We start from the raw sequence: 13,112 nt of genomic DNA, 5'->3' as shown, positions 1-13,112 counted from the left end.
ATTGATTAATACTAAAACACCCATAGACTGACGGCACAAAGTAACTCTAGGCCTTCGGCAATATCACGAGTCCTTCGCCATTCGGCTGAGTAGACTGAGAAGCTTCCTGTGGACAATGATAGAAGTAAGTCCATCAAATCTGCAGTAGGTCTGAAGGAACCTGCCTTTCCAAGCATAACCCTTCTCATTCCCACGGGCAGCGGATCGGACGAAAAGACCGCAAGAGGCAGTAACGACGGAGGGGCTGTGATCCTGAAGTTCCAGAGAGGAAAAGATGCGAGTGGTGAGTGAAACAATAAACTCATTACTTTGGCAAATGTCTTGTAGGCATTAGAACAAGTAAGGGAAAGGTAATGGAGGGTGGCGTAAAATAGTTAGAAGTAGAGAAGACTGTATATATATATATATATAAGGGGTTAATGACTCGAGTATATTAGAGAAATAGTAAGAGGATACCGGGAGGGCACACGAGAGAAAAAGTAAGAGGATACCGGGAGGGCACCCAAGAGAAAAAAGTAAGAGGATCCTGGGAGGGCACCCGAGAGAAAAAGTAAGAGGATACCGGGAGGGCACCCGAGAGAAAAAGTAAGAGGATTCGCCTTGTTCCTGCGCTTTAATACAGCGGTCAGAAGAAACGTGAACTCAGGGCCCCCATAATAGGGGACGACTAGGCTATGGTGACGATTAAAGACGCCACAAAGGGAGTTTGGTTAAACCCCATGTCAGGGTATTGATTAGAAGGCAGGTATATGTGTGTCCAGCTGGTGTCCGTCTAGTCTGTCAAATGTCTGTCATACGTGTCCTGTTATATGTCAAACGTAAAAGAACTGTATCATTGATTGCTTGAAATGAAGTATGGGCTTTACCTGATTCCGTATCTAAGAGGGAATCGCCAATGAATTGATATTCTAGAATAAAGTGATAATAAAGAATTCTGGCGGAAAAAATTGGATCGGAGCTTGCGTATTTGGTGCTCGCTCATACTGTTGGACATGTGAAAAGTACATAAAACAGTGTTGGTAACAAAGGCTAAGAATGGAGGAGGTTACCCCACTTGCCCATTTGTGCAAGCAATTACCCAAGCACGCACTCAAGCTCAAGAAGTATAGTGCGGAGTGGGTTATAGACGCCCATCCGATAAGAGTTGTCCAGTCCGCATGCTCTGTTAGCATATACAGATATTGCACCTATACTTAAGTTATCTTTCCGACCAATAGAATTGCATAACAAACTTATGAGTTTTGCACGTCAGAATGATGACGAATTTTGCCCATAAAAGTAGCTGTCTGAATGAAGAAGTTGGGAGTTGAAGCGAGACAGGCGATCGCATCATTGATGATTACCATTTGTTTCCCTGTTTTTTGTACTTGTCACTAAACGGACTTCCCTTTGCCAAACCATTGACTTGTCTTTATTGAAGTGTGTCGGAGTAAGTGTATCCTGCACCTTAAACTCCTCAAGGTGCAGCTATCTTGTCTTACAAGTACTAGAGGGTGAGTTCTGAACCATGGGCCTGTCAGAGGACGCTCCGCCCTCCGGTACCCCGGGCATCAAGGCGGGCAGCGTTCCTTGAGGCGACTCGCAGGGAGTTGGTGGAGACCATGACAACGCCCCTGCGAGCCCTCAAGGACCGCCTCCGGGACATCAACATGGAGTTCGATGATGCCCTGGCCAAAGACATTAACATCGAGAAGTGAGCCGTAGGACTAGCCCGCTGCCACTCTAAATAGTTCCTTAGTGTTAAGTTTAATTTCAATTTTACTTTTTTTTTGGAGGACATGGACATTGCTCCACTCTTTTGCATATAGTTATTTTTTGTAGGTAGTTTTTTGGACAGGTCTGCAGTTTGGGATCATGGACCCTTTGAAAGTTTTTGTACATAGTTCGACTTGTGAGGATTTTTTTAAAAATTTTTCTTTCCCATGGAGTAATGGGTTTCATTTTTTTATTACTATTTGGAACTGACTGCATTTATTTTGTGGAAGCGCATTTTCATCATTTACTTGGATATTTTTGATGTTTCTGTTCATTCATTTTTATTTGCATTTTTGATTCTTGTAAGGTGTAGTTTCTGATTTCACAATACATTTTCATTTGATCAATCATAGTGTTGTGTGCTCTCATTTGTTTGTTGCATGTGTCATTCACCACTCGCTCAGGCATGTGTCAGTGCTGTGTGGCTATGTTGTGCATTTATATGCATGCATGCGTATGTGTGCTTCTGGGTATGGCATGCCATGGGGCCAGTACTGTGAGTTGGGATCAATGGATGGGTATGGAGTAGCGTAGGGGGGGGGCAGTGGGTTGAGCCATTTTGGGGGATTTTTGATACATGGTTTTATTTAATGACTGTGGGTTTGGTGGGGGACATGAGTCGGGGCCTCCTGGCAGGTTTCCGTCACTGGGGGTGGGGGCCACATGTGTCGGGGCCTGCTGGCAGGTTGCCGTCAATGGGGGTGGGGGCCACATGAGTCGGGCCAGCTGGCAGGTTGCCGTCACTGGGGGTGGGGTGGGGGCCATATGAGTCGGGACCTGCTGGCAGGTTGCCGTCACTGGGGGTGGGGATGGGGCCACATGAATCGGGGCCTGCTGGCAGGTTGCCATCACTGGGGGTGGGGGTCACATGAGTCAGGGCCCGCTGGCAGGTTGCCGTCTCTGGGATGGGGTGGGGGCCATGAGTCGGGGCCTGCTGGCAGGTTGCCATCACTGGGGGCGGGGTGGGGCCACATGAGTTGGGCCTGCTGGCAGGTTGCCATCACTGGGGGTGGGGTGGGGGCCACATGAGTCAGGGCCTGCTGGCAGGTTGCCGTCGCTGGGGGGGCCATGATTTGAGGCATGCCTGCTGCCATGGTCACGGGTGGTTGGGGGTGTCCGTTGTGGTGTGGGCCGCCTGCTGCCATGGTCATGGATGTTAGGGGAGACCATTGTGGTGTGGGCTGCCTGCTGGAATGTGCAATGGTGGTTGGGGTGTTTGTTGTGGTGTGGGCTGCCTGCTGGCATGTGCATGGGTGGTTGGGGGTGTCCATTGTGGTGTGGGCTGCCTGCTGGCATGCGCACAGTGGTTGGGGGTGTCTGTTCTGGTGTGGGCTGCCTGCTGGCATGTGTACAGGTGGTTGGGGGGGTCCGTTGTGGTGTGGGCTGCCTGCTGCCATGGTCATGGGTGTTGGGCGTGTCCGTTGTGTTGTGGGCTGCCTGCTGGCATGTGCACGGGTGGTTGGGGTGGTCGGTTGTGGTGTGGGCTATGTGCTGCCATGGTCACAGGTGTTGGGGGTGTCCATTGTGGTGTGCACAGTTTTTTACACGTGATTTGGCTGGCGCGAGCAGGGTAGGCATATTGCGAGGGTGCACAAGGTTTTTTACATGCGATTTGGCTGGTGCAAGCAGGGTACGTGTGTTCGGAGGGGTGCGCAAGGTGTTTTACACAGGATTTGGCTGGCGCGATTCTTCTCATTGGGACACCTGTGCCCTGTTTCCCTCCTATCCTTTGGCTGTCCTCCTTGGGGCCTCTAACTCCACCATCCTTCGAGGCAAAAAACCTTGGGGTCCTCTTCGACACCGCTCTCTCATTCACCTCTCACATCTTGAAACTTGCCAAGAAGGCACACTTCCAGCTTCACCTCTTTAGAGGCATTCGCCATTTCCTCACCTTTCCCCAGAAACTCAACATCTCCAGAGCTCTGCTCCTCTCCAGGCTGGACTACTGCAACAGCCTTTTCCTCAATCTCCCCCTTTCCTCCCTATGCCCCCTCCAGATAATTCAGAAAAGGGCTGCAAGACTTATTCACAAGCCCAGGGACTGTAGCTCTCCAGCCCTAGAATTCCTCCACTGGCTCCTGGTGGCAACAAGGATCAAATTCAAGACCCTCTGTATCATTCACAAGGCTTTCTGGGGCCTCGGAGCATGTGGTTTCCAACTTTCCCTCACTAAATACTTCCTTACTAGAGCCCTCTGCTCCGCTAACTTCAACTCTGTGCTTGTCAAACGCTTCTTCAAGCAGAGAGTGGAGGTCAGGTCTCTCTCTTCGGCTGGTGCCTCTCTTTCGAACAGTCTCCCTGCCCCTCTCAGATTTGCTTTTCTCTGGTATTAGCCTATCTGACGGTGGCAAACTGGCGGAATGACCAATTTGGTTGAATATGATATGGGTTATTTGGCCTTTTGGACCAATTTGATCGCATATATTGCTACATACCAACCCTGGAGACCAGGAGTTGCGGGGGTGTCCCCTGCTATCCAGGGTTGGTATTTAGCAATATTGGGGTTATTGGGGTGTCCACCTTTTTCTTTAAATTGGAAGCGGGGGACAAAAGAAAACCCCAAAAAATGCATATGCATTTAAATTGGGACCAAATTGATTTACGGTAAGTTTGCCAGTGTGCACTAGGACCACAACTGGCCCATAAAGCTGGGGTTTTCCCAATAGCACTTTAAGATGAGGCAGCAGCACCCGTGAGATGGATGGGGATGCAGATTAGTACTCTAGCATCAAATCAATAATAACAATTGAATGGTTTGGAAAAGGGAGGCTGTTTAATGACAAGTACAAAAAACGGGAAGTTCATGAATATCAGCAATCGCTCAATTTTACTTCTCACTTCAACAACTCCAACGACCTTCATAAAAAACACATAATTTATAATATAAACTCATCATCACTGACATGTAACGCTTAAAAGTTGGCATGCAATTCTATTGGTTCTAGGAAGGTAACTTTAGTATAGGTACTATATCTGTATATGGTAACAGAGTGAGGGGATTGGACAAACACTGTCAGGTGGGGCATCTAAGCCCTACCTTCAAAATGATACTGGAGACGTCACTAAAAGTATGATGTCTCATTGGTTTTACTAACTATAGGACCCTAGATTATTTGGTCCACTATGATTGGGTTGGTAACAGTCCCACTCATACTTTTCCACCTGCCTAGCAGTGTGCAGAATAGCCGGCCAAGTGCAGGGAGCTCGTCTGCACCCCCAGCTTCTCTCCAATTATTGTTACAATCAATCATCACTTTAGTGGTAATGTGTCAATTATTTCTTTGTGGTCGGCCTCGAGACTGCTTCTTGGTCTGGAAAAGTTACGATATCTGTGCATGGCACAAGGCCACGCCTAGGTGTGAAAGTTGTATCCTGAAGTGGGAGAATGGAAAAACAGGCTCCCGTCCTTCCCCTCTCGCGCCTGGCCTAAAGGATCACGGCCCAGGCACCCGCCACGAGAAGAGTTTACCCATCTACCAGACGACCAAATACCCTGGTACAGGAACATACGGATGTGTCCATCTGCCTGCCCAGCAGCCCGCCCTGCCCATGCCGACACCTGCGGCACGGATCAACTAGACTAAAACCTACACGTCGTTAGAGATGCCATGACGACCTAGCCAATGGTCAGCACACCTGTGCAAATATACACACTGGACACTCCCGCACCAATCTACACGAAGAATATACTCAGTGCTATGACGTAGGCGACAGACATACTCACGGACGTGCATCTTTATTATTTTCCACATAGGCTCTCAAAATGCAGAAACGCAAGACGTATCATGAACTCATCTAAAGAGCTTGCTTACGCTTCTCCTAAACCCAGGTGCCATAATGAGAAATATAACGAAGACACGATACTGGTCATAAGACAATATGATACTATAACCTAAAGCGCCTGTGCACCAAACGGTTCCACCTATACACCAGGCCTAAGAAGGCCGCAAGCAAGAGCTCCCATGGACGTTAAAAGAACAAGAGTCAGGCTGCTGATCCTGCAGAATGAGCCTGGCGAAAGCAAACAGCCAAGGTCGCAATGTTGCAAACCCACATTCCGAAAGCAGACCATCAAGGGCACGATGTTGCAACCTCGCACGCCGCGCACCAACGTTAAAATCACACCTGCAAATTAAACCAGGCACACAGTAGAAAAACAATATTAATTGTGCAGAATTCTGCCTCAAACACGGTCCCACCTCACGTGACCAAGCCGAACCTAACAGGATGCCAAGCCCAGGAGGAAGAAGGCGTCTGGATCCCTCGTTACAAGACACAGGCAGATACAATTCAAAAGGCTCAATGGACATCTGCGACAGTGGGAGTAGTCGGCCTTCCAGCTCATGAATAAGTCCTCACATTGGGCCTCATTAGGACCCTGGCGGAGAGGGTTTTACGCCAGCGTAGTGCATGGCGTACCTCTCCGCCATACTACGAGTTCCCGTAGCGCCATGGCGGCCTTTTCCGCCTGGTTTTACCAGGCGGAGAAAACCATGGCGCTACGGGACCTCGTTGTTAATTACGCCACCGTATTTTACGGTGGCGTAATTAACTCCTTCCCCACTCCCATTATACCCTATGGGGCAAAAATGGGAATGGGGAAGGGCAGAATGGGGATTGGGGATTTACCGCCCCGCCAAGGTCGGAATGGGGCGGTAAATCCGCCAACCCCCATGGCGCTATCGGCGGCTTTCCGCCATGCTTCGCGGTGCATTTAGCACCGCGAAATCCGCCTGGGTCCTAATGAGGCCCATTGTCTGCACGTACTCATAGTGAAACATTGTTGCAAATGACAGGTACACCGAGAGCTGGGAACAGCGATGGTCCCAGGCTGGGAAGCTCGCGGGCGCACCAATTAGAACATGGGGCTCTTATCACTGACGCCATTAACATTAACCAATCATCAGGGGTCTTCATGTAACAATTCTCATGTATCTAATTGTAGGGACAACCCAGATATATCACCTGACTAACCCTTGTCCACTAATATTGTTCTCTATACGTATGCTATACTAACCCTACCACTCGAGCAACCAATTAAGAGTGGCGATAGGTTTTTTGCTAACTTTCCAAGGTGACGCAAGTAGCGCGTCATAATAAGGTAAAAAGGGCCTGCAAGCCCCACGATTGTGTGTGTGTCAGGACGGACGCGTACGATCCTTGACCCATCCCTGCCGTTTTTGTCTAATAAACAGCAGAGTCACCTTGCTTCTTGCGTGTGTCTCATACTCTATCTCATCTGGGATATACGGGAGGAGTTGGGGCCTCCCTGCCCGGAGGTCTGCGGACGGCCCGGCCGACCCCGGCAGAATTTCCCCCCGACAAGTTGGAGGCACCGCTGAGATCTGTTTAAGATCCACCTTTTTATTTTTATTTTTTTCCAGGCACTCCCGTTGCGAGGAGGCCCGGCGGCGCGGCCCCTTCTGCCGTTGCCCCCTTCTGAGGACTACAGGACCATCGCGGAGCTGCGAGAAGACCGGACAGCGCAATCCGGATATTGGCCCTCGGGAGCCGGTTGAGAAATATCCCGCCCGCGGTTGGCGAGTGTCCAGACGTGGTCCAGACGAGGGGAGGTGACGAGCCGCTTGGAGGGGTGCACGCAGTCGAGCGGCCCCGCATCAAGAGAACTTGGTGAGCATGCCACGCACAACAAGCAATGTGAATTTGTGAGGGAGGGGGGAGGAATTAAATACGGGAGGTGGGAGGTGTTGCACAGGTGCGCGGCGAAGGTTTGACAATTTAGTGTTGGAAATAGAATGAATGGTAGCCGAACAAGTGCGAGAGCAGTCGGCTACGTTACGCGAGAGAGGGGGGCGGAGCACGAAAACATCACGTGCGGCCGCTCGTAGAAACTGATTGGCCTAGGTCGCGACTACGTGCAAGGGTGGGTGTGTGTGGTTTCCTACGATTTGGCATTTATTGATCAATGAGTAGATGAGGATCCCTATTGTTCGAGCAAGACACTCGATAGGTAGATGACGTTTCCCTGTAGGCGGTAGCTAGTTAGTTGCCCAATAAGGAAGATAATTGGCTGGTTAAGCCCTCCTGTCGAGGGGCGTATCACAAGCGAGGCGACGCAGCGTGCGCAGTCCGATTATATTATTGATTTGATTACCTTGTTCCAGGAGTGACAGGAAGACAGCTTTAAGGTTAACGGGGGTAGATTGCAAGTGTATTTTGAACTTAAAGAATATATGAAGAACTTACCAGTAGCTCGAAGAGATCGGTGACGTCACCAGTAGGGCTTTCATAGGATATCGCGAGCACAAGGCATCTTCGTTTTGAGAGTGGTGGGGAAGAGAAGTGTGGTAAGGGAGTGGAAACGGAGATAAACGGTAAATGAGTTGATCGGGGAAAGGCGAAACGGGGAACGTGGCTGCGCACGGAGAACGCCGGCCACGGCAAGTGTAGAAGGGGGAGGAGCACGTGAAAATAGGACTACTGTATAAGAACGTCATAAGGGGTACGCAGCCGCATGGGGCTATGTGCGCCTCGGCCGCAGGAGGCCGTAAGGGTGTTGTATAAAGGAAGAAAGACAGAAGAAAATATACAAATGTAAAAATACTATATTTTTTATAATTTTTCTTAGCGGACTATCGTAAGTCCCCAAACTTACGGGGCCAGGTAACGATATAAGGCTGTATATTGTAAACTGCTAGTGAGATAAACTGCTACCAGATAGGGGAAGGGTAACAAGTGGAGCGCTACTATGTCATACGGGACAGGATCGGGAGGGTGGGGGAACACCCTCACTACCCCACTACAACACATATGCACAACACTGCCACCCCATAGGGAGAAACTGATTAAGTACAACATAGAATGGACCCAGGGGACGGATAACAAAATGCTAACTCCGTGGCCGCCTAATGGTAGCTTCGATCCATATGCCCAACATTCACTATTAAACCATCTGCACAATACATATAAAGGGAAGAAGTTGGCAAACCACGTGGAGGTGTTTAACTTATGGAGGATGTTCCAAGGGTCCCGACCAGGACCAAATGGAATGTTCACTATGGGGGAGATACCGGAAGAAAAAGAGATTAAGGAGGAAGGAGAGGATGGGAAAAAGGGGAGTGAGGACCCAAAGAACACGGGGAACAGAGGAGAGGGAGGAGAAAAGAATAATACATCAGATGAAATAAAAAAGGAACCGAGCAACGATATACCCCTAGCAAAGGGAGTGAAAACAGAGGGAGGGGGGTTGTACCCTTTAAGAGAACTAGGAGAAATAGAAAGAGGACAGTTAAGGGCGGCTGAGGGATACTCGAACCCGGCATACAGCCCTCCACCATATGTGGCTCATAGGAAGATGCCAGCAGGGGAGGGGAGGACTGGAGAAGACCAGACTGTGGAAATAGGAAATGATGAGTGGGTAGCTGCACAGATATTATTAAAATTACGAGGTTCATTAACAGGAGAAGAGAAGGAGGTAGTAAAGAAAACAGACGAGGATAATGCCAGGGAGAGTGAAATGAGGGGGGAAGAGCTGTTACGACAAAAGGAAGAGATTTTGGAGGAACGACTAGCAAAATTAAGGGATGAGCAGAATGAATTGATCAAGCAGCTCGAGAGTGAGGAGAGAGAGAGAGCGAGGAAAAGGAAAGAAGGTAAGAACGAATTGGAAAAAATAAGGGAACGAACTGAGAAGCAAAGGAGAGAAGCTGAAAGGGTAAAAGCAGCAGCAGAAAGGGTATCAAGAGTAGTGCTGCGAGAAAAGAAAAGGGAAGAAGAAGAAAAAGAAAAAGAAATGGCAATGTGGAAGAAGAGGTTACTATCAGAAACAACTAAGAAATACGAAGAAGGGAGGGTGATAGAGAGTATAGTAGAAAGAGAAAGGGTGAAATGGGAAAGGAAGAAAGAGGATGAAAGAACATTGGAACAGATGAGAAGTGAAGTGATGGAGGAATTAAAAAGGAAAAGGGAGGAAAATAGTAGGGAGATGGAGGAGAGAAATGAAGGAGAAAGAGAAGATAGGAGAAGGGAGAGTGGAGCATGGGGGGATGTATATAAAAACACAGAAGTAGCAACAACATCAGCACAAAGGGGAGCGGTTGATAAAGGAGAAAAAGGAGAACTGGACCTAATAGACTTACAAACAGTAACGATCAAGGGGAAAAAGACCGAGTGGGGGGTGCCGTTTATGACTGACTTTTGTAGTGAGGAAGAAGAAGGAGTGGAGAAGGAAGGAAGAAACAGTGAAAGGGAAAGCTTAGATAAACTATACATCACCCGGACCAACACAGACTCACCATGGATCAGTAGGAGAAAGGATGAGCTGGAGAGAAGTGAGGAGGGAGAGCAAGGAATAGCGGAAAGACAGACACATGAGGCCGCACCATCCCCATCCCCATCACGCCCTCCCCCATCGCACCCTACATGCTCAACCACCTCACGCTCGTTACGCAAAATAAAACTCGCGCCCTTCACAGACGAATTGACACCCTATGCATGTCGGCTTAGAGACCTCCCTAGTCGCAGGCAGGAAAGACGAATACACATGCCCACATTAAATACAGGAAATGATGGAAGAAGGGGAAAAGATGGAGAAAAAAGAGTTACGAGCAGGGGAATATCCTGACGAAATTGAAGATGTAGAAGAAAGGGAAGAGGAGGAAGGGTGTGAGGACTCGATATTATGGAACACAAAGGGTGAAACGAGACATAACTTAATGCCACTTTTGGAGAGAGGAGGGGTTATACCACAGTATGTCCCTTGGAAGCATACCGATAAAGAAAATATAAAATGCAGGCTCCCATCATTAAGTGGAGGTGCGGGTAAGTGGATATATAAAATGGAAAAACACACCGCAGGACAGAAACTGGCAGTAGGAGATGTAAAGGGCCTTTTAATATCAATATTAGGGGATAGAGCGGATGACATTTGGAAGAGAGCGGGATTCCATGGGGTAACAATAACAAACACATCGCATGATGGGGCACCATTCGCAAACTGCAGACATGCACTATGGCAGGCACTGAGGGTACAGTACCCAGACACATCAGACATAGGAGCAATTACCTCCCGCAAGATGCGTGAGAACGAAGATCCTGTTGATTATATCCAGGAAATCCAAGAGAAGTGGCGCATGGAAACTAGAGAACAATGGGATAAAACACCAGCAATATTTTACCATATACTAGTACAAAGGCTCCCAGAAGGAGTTCAGAAACAACTAAAGAAAGTAGTGGGAATGGAAGCAAAACCATGGCCAGAAATACAACTGACTATAGTACATCATTGCAGGACATGGCAAGGGAAAATGAAACAAAAGGAAGAGGACAGGAAAACGGAAGAGGCTAAACTAGTACAGAAAAAGCTTACTAAATACACAATGGAAGGGGCACTAATAACTACGCCTACAACAATGACCCAAAGCCCCACACAAGTAGTGGCTGCACAAGATTCCTCCCAAATACCACCTTCACAGACTATAACACAACAGGCGCCGCCAATCCAACCATACACGAATAACATGGGAGGAGGACATCCAATGGCAGGAGCTGGGTATTATAATTATAACAGGGGGAGAGGAGGAATTATGAGAGGGAGAGGATACGGATATAACACCCAACAGCAGGTGGGAGGACTTAGAAATTCCTACCCCACAGGGCAACCAGTATACCAGGACAACACAGGGAGCTTTCCATGGCAGAGTAGGGAACCACCGGTGTGTTGGAGTTGTGGACTATTAGGGCACATGTCACGCACGTGTAGAGTTAGACCAGGAACACCATCATGGAGTGAACAGGGACAACCAAGGCCCTCACAGGAACAGCAGGGCCTACAACAACAGCAGACGTTGCAACAGGGAAATGAACAACAACAACAAATAACACAACAACAGCCACAAACATATTCACTGCCACAACAACAGGTAGCGATGACACAACAACCCCAAGCACAAGGGTAGGGTGACGGTTTCGGGACACAACCCTTACACAGGAAATGGCCAGTCGTTGTACCCTCAATAGGACAGCCGACAGACGGCCTTGGTGTGTCCCATCCTGTCAGTAACACCTAATAGTGCGGAGGAACCACGCATAGAGGTAACGATAGGTGACAAAAAATTATCATTCCTTGTTGACACCGGGGCGACCCGGTCTTGCATAAGGGAAGGTAAATTTAAGATGTCAGGCGAAGCCATGAACACCCAAGGATTCTCTGGGGCTAGAGGGTTGGTTCCCTTTACTGATAACATTCCCTTATCTATTGGAGATTATGATCTGTCAGTTCCACTTCTATATTATAGTGCCTCACCAGTAAATATACTGGGGAGAGACATAATGAACAGGCTGAATATGACGATCTCCTTTACTGAGGACGGCATAATTTGCTCTACTCCAGGGATTAACATGCTCACAGCACGACAGATTATGCAAGCATACTGCGGACAGACAGCGATTAGGGCGGAGCCAGTAGATGGCGAACTATTCCAGTATGGAACAGATATGGCAATTGCATGGATGCCAGGGATAGAAGGGAAAATATGGAGGAGGCCAGCAGCCTATCTGTTCAGACCAGAAACACCTGTTAATGAATCAGAAGGAAAGGTGGTTCTAATGGACATTGAGAGCATTATTGCAACAGCTGATTACATTGCTGTACATGCCCAAGACAGAGAAGGAAGAGCATGGAGGGCCGTGATAGCATTAGCAGAAGGATGTAGGCTCACCCAGGTGTCAGATGAGGAGCTGTTCTCAGATGAAAAGGAAGAAGGTGAAATGGTGTTTATGATGAGTGTGGAAATATGGCTAAGAGTGGCTTACAAACAAGTAGCACAGAAAATTGCAATGGCACTTAAGGCAGCCGCATGCACCCCAGTACCCTTCTTTAAGGAGGATATGTCAAAGGTGCCCAAATCATTGTGGACTACTGGCCCCTATGACGTGGGGTGCATAAAAAGTATAGGGGGAGTAAGGATAAATTGAAAAAAGGTGCAATACTCCCCAGAGTAAAACAGTACCCACTATCAAAAGAGGCAGATGAGGGCATATATGAAACCATAACGGCCCTTATAAATAATGGCATATTGGTCCCCTCAGAATCACCATGTAACACGGCTGTGTACCCAGTGCGCAAGGCTAAAGGGGGGTCTTGGCGCTTCATACAGGATCTCAGGCCATTGAACAACATAGTAGAAGCAGAATATCCCGTAGCAGCAAACCCGGCCACAATATTGTGTGGCATTCCAGCAGAAGCATCACGATTTACAGTGATCGACCTTAAAAATGCTTTTTTCTCAATACCATTACACCCAGACTCACAAGATCTGACGAGCTTCACTTACAGAAACACAAAGTGGAAGCACACTAGATTGCCACAAGGGTATTGCGAATCACCCTCAATTTTC

Source organism: Ambystoma mexicanum, chromosome 12 (assembly GCF_040938575.1).
Source record: "Ambystoma mexicanum isolate Mex_15411 chromosome 12, UKY_AmexF1_1, whole genome shotgun sequence".
Classification (NCBI taxonomy): domain Eukaryota; kingdom Metazoa; phylum Chordata; class Amphibia; order Caudata; family Ambystomatidae; genus Ambystoma; species Ambystoma mexicanum.
This window is presented reverse-complemented; position numbering follows the sequence as displayed.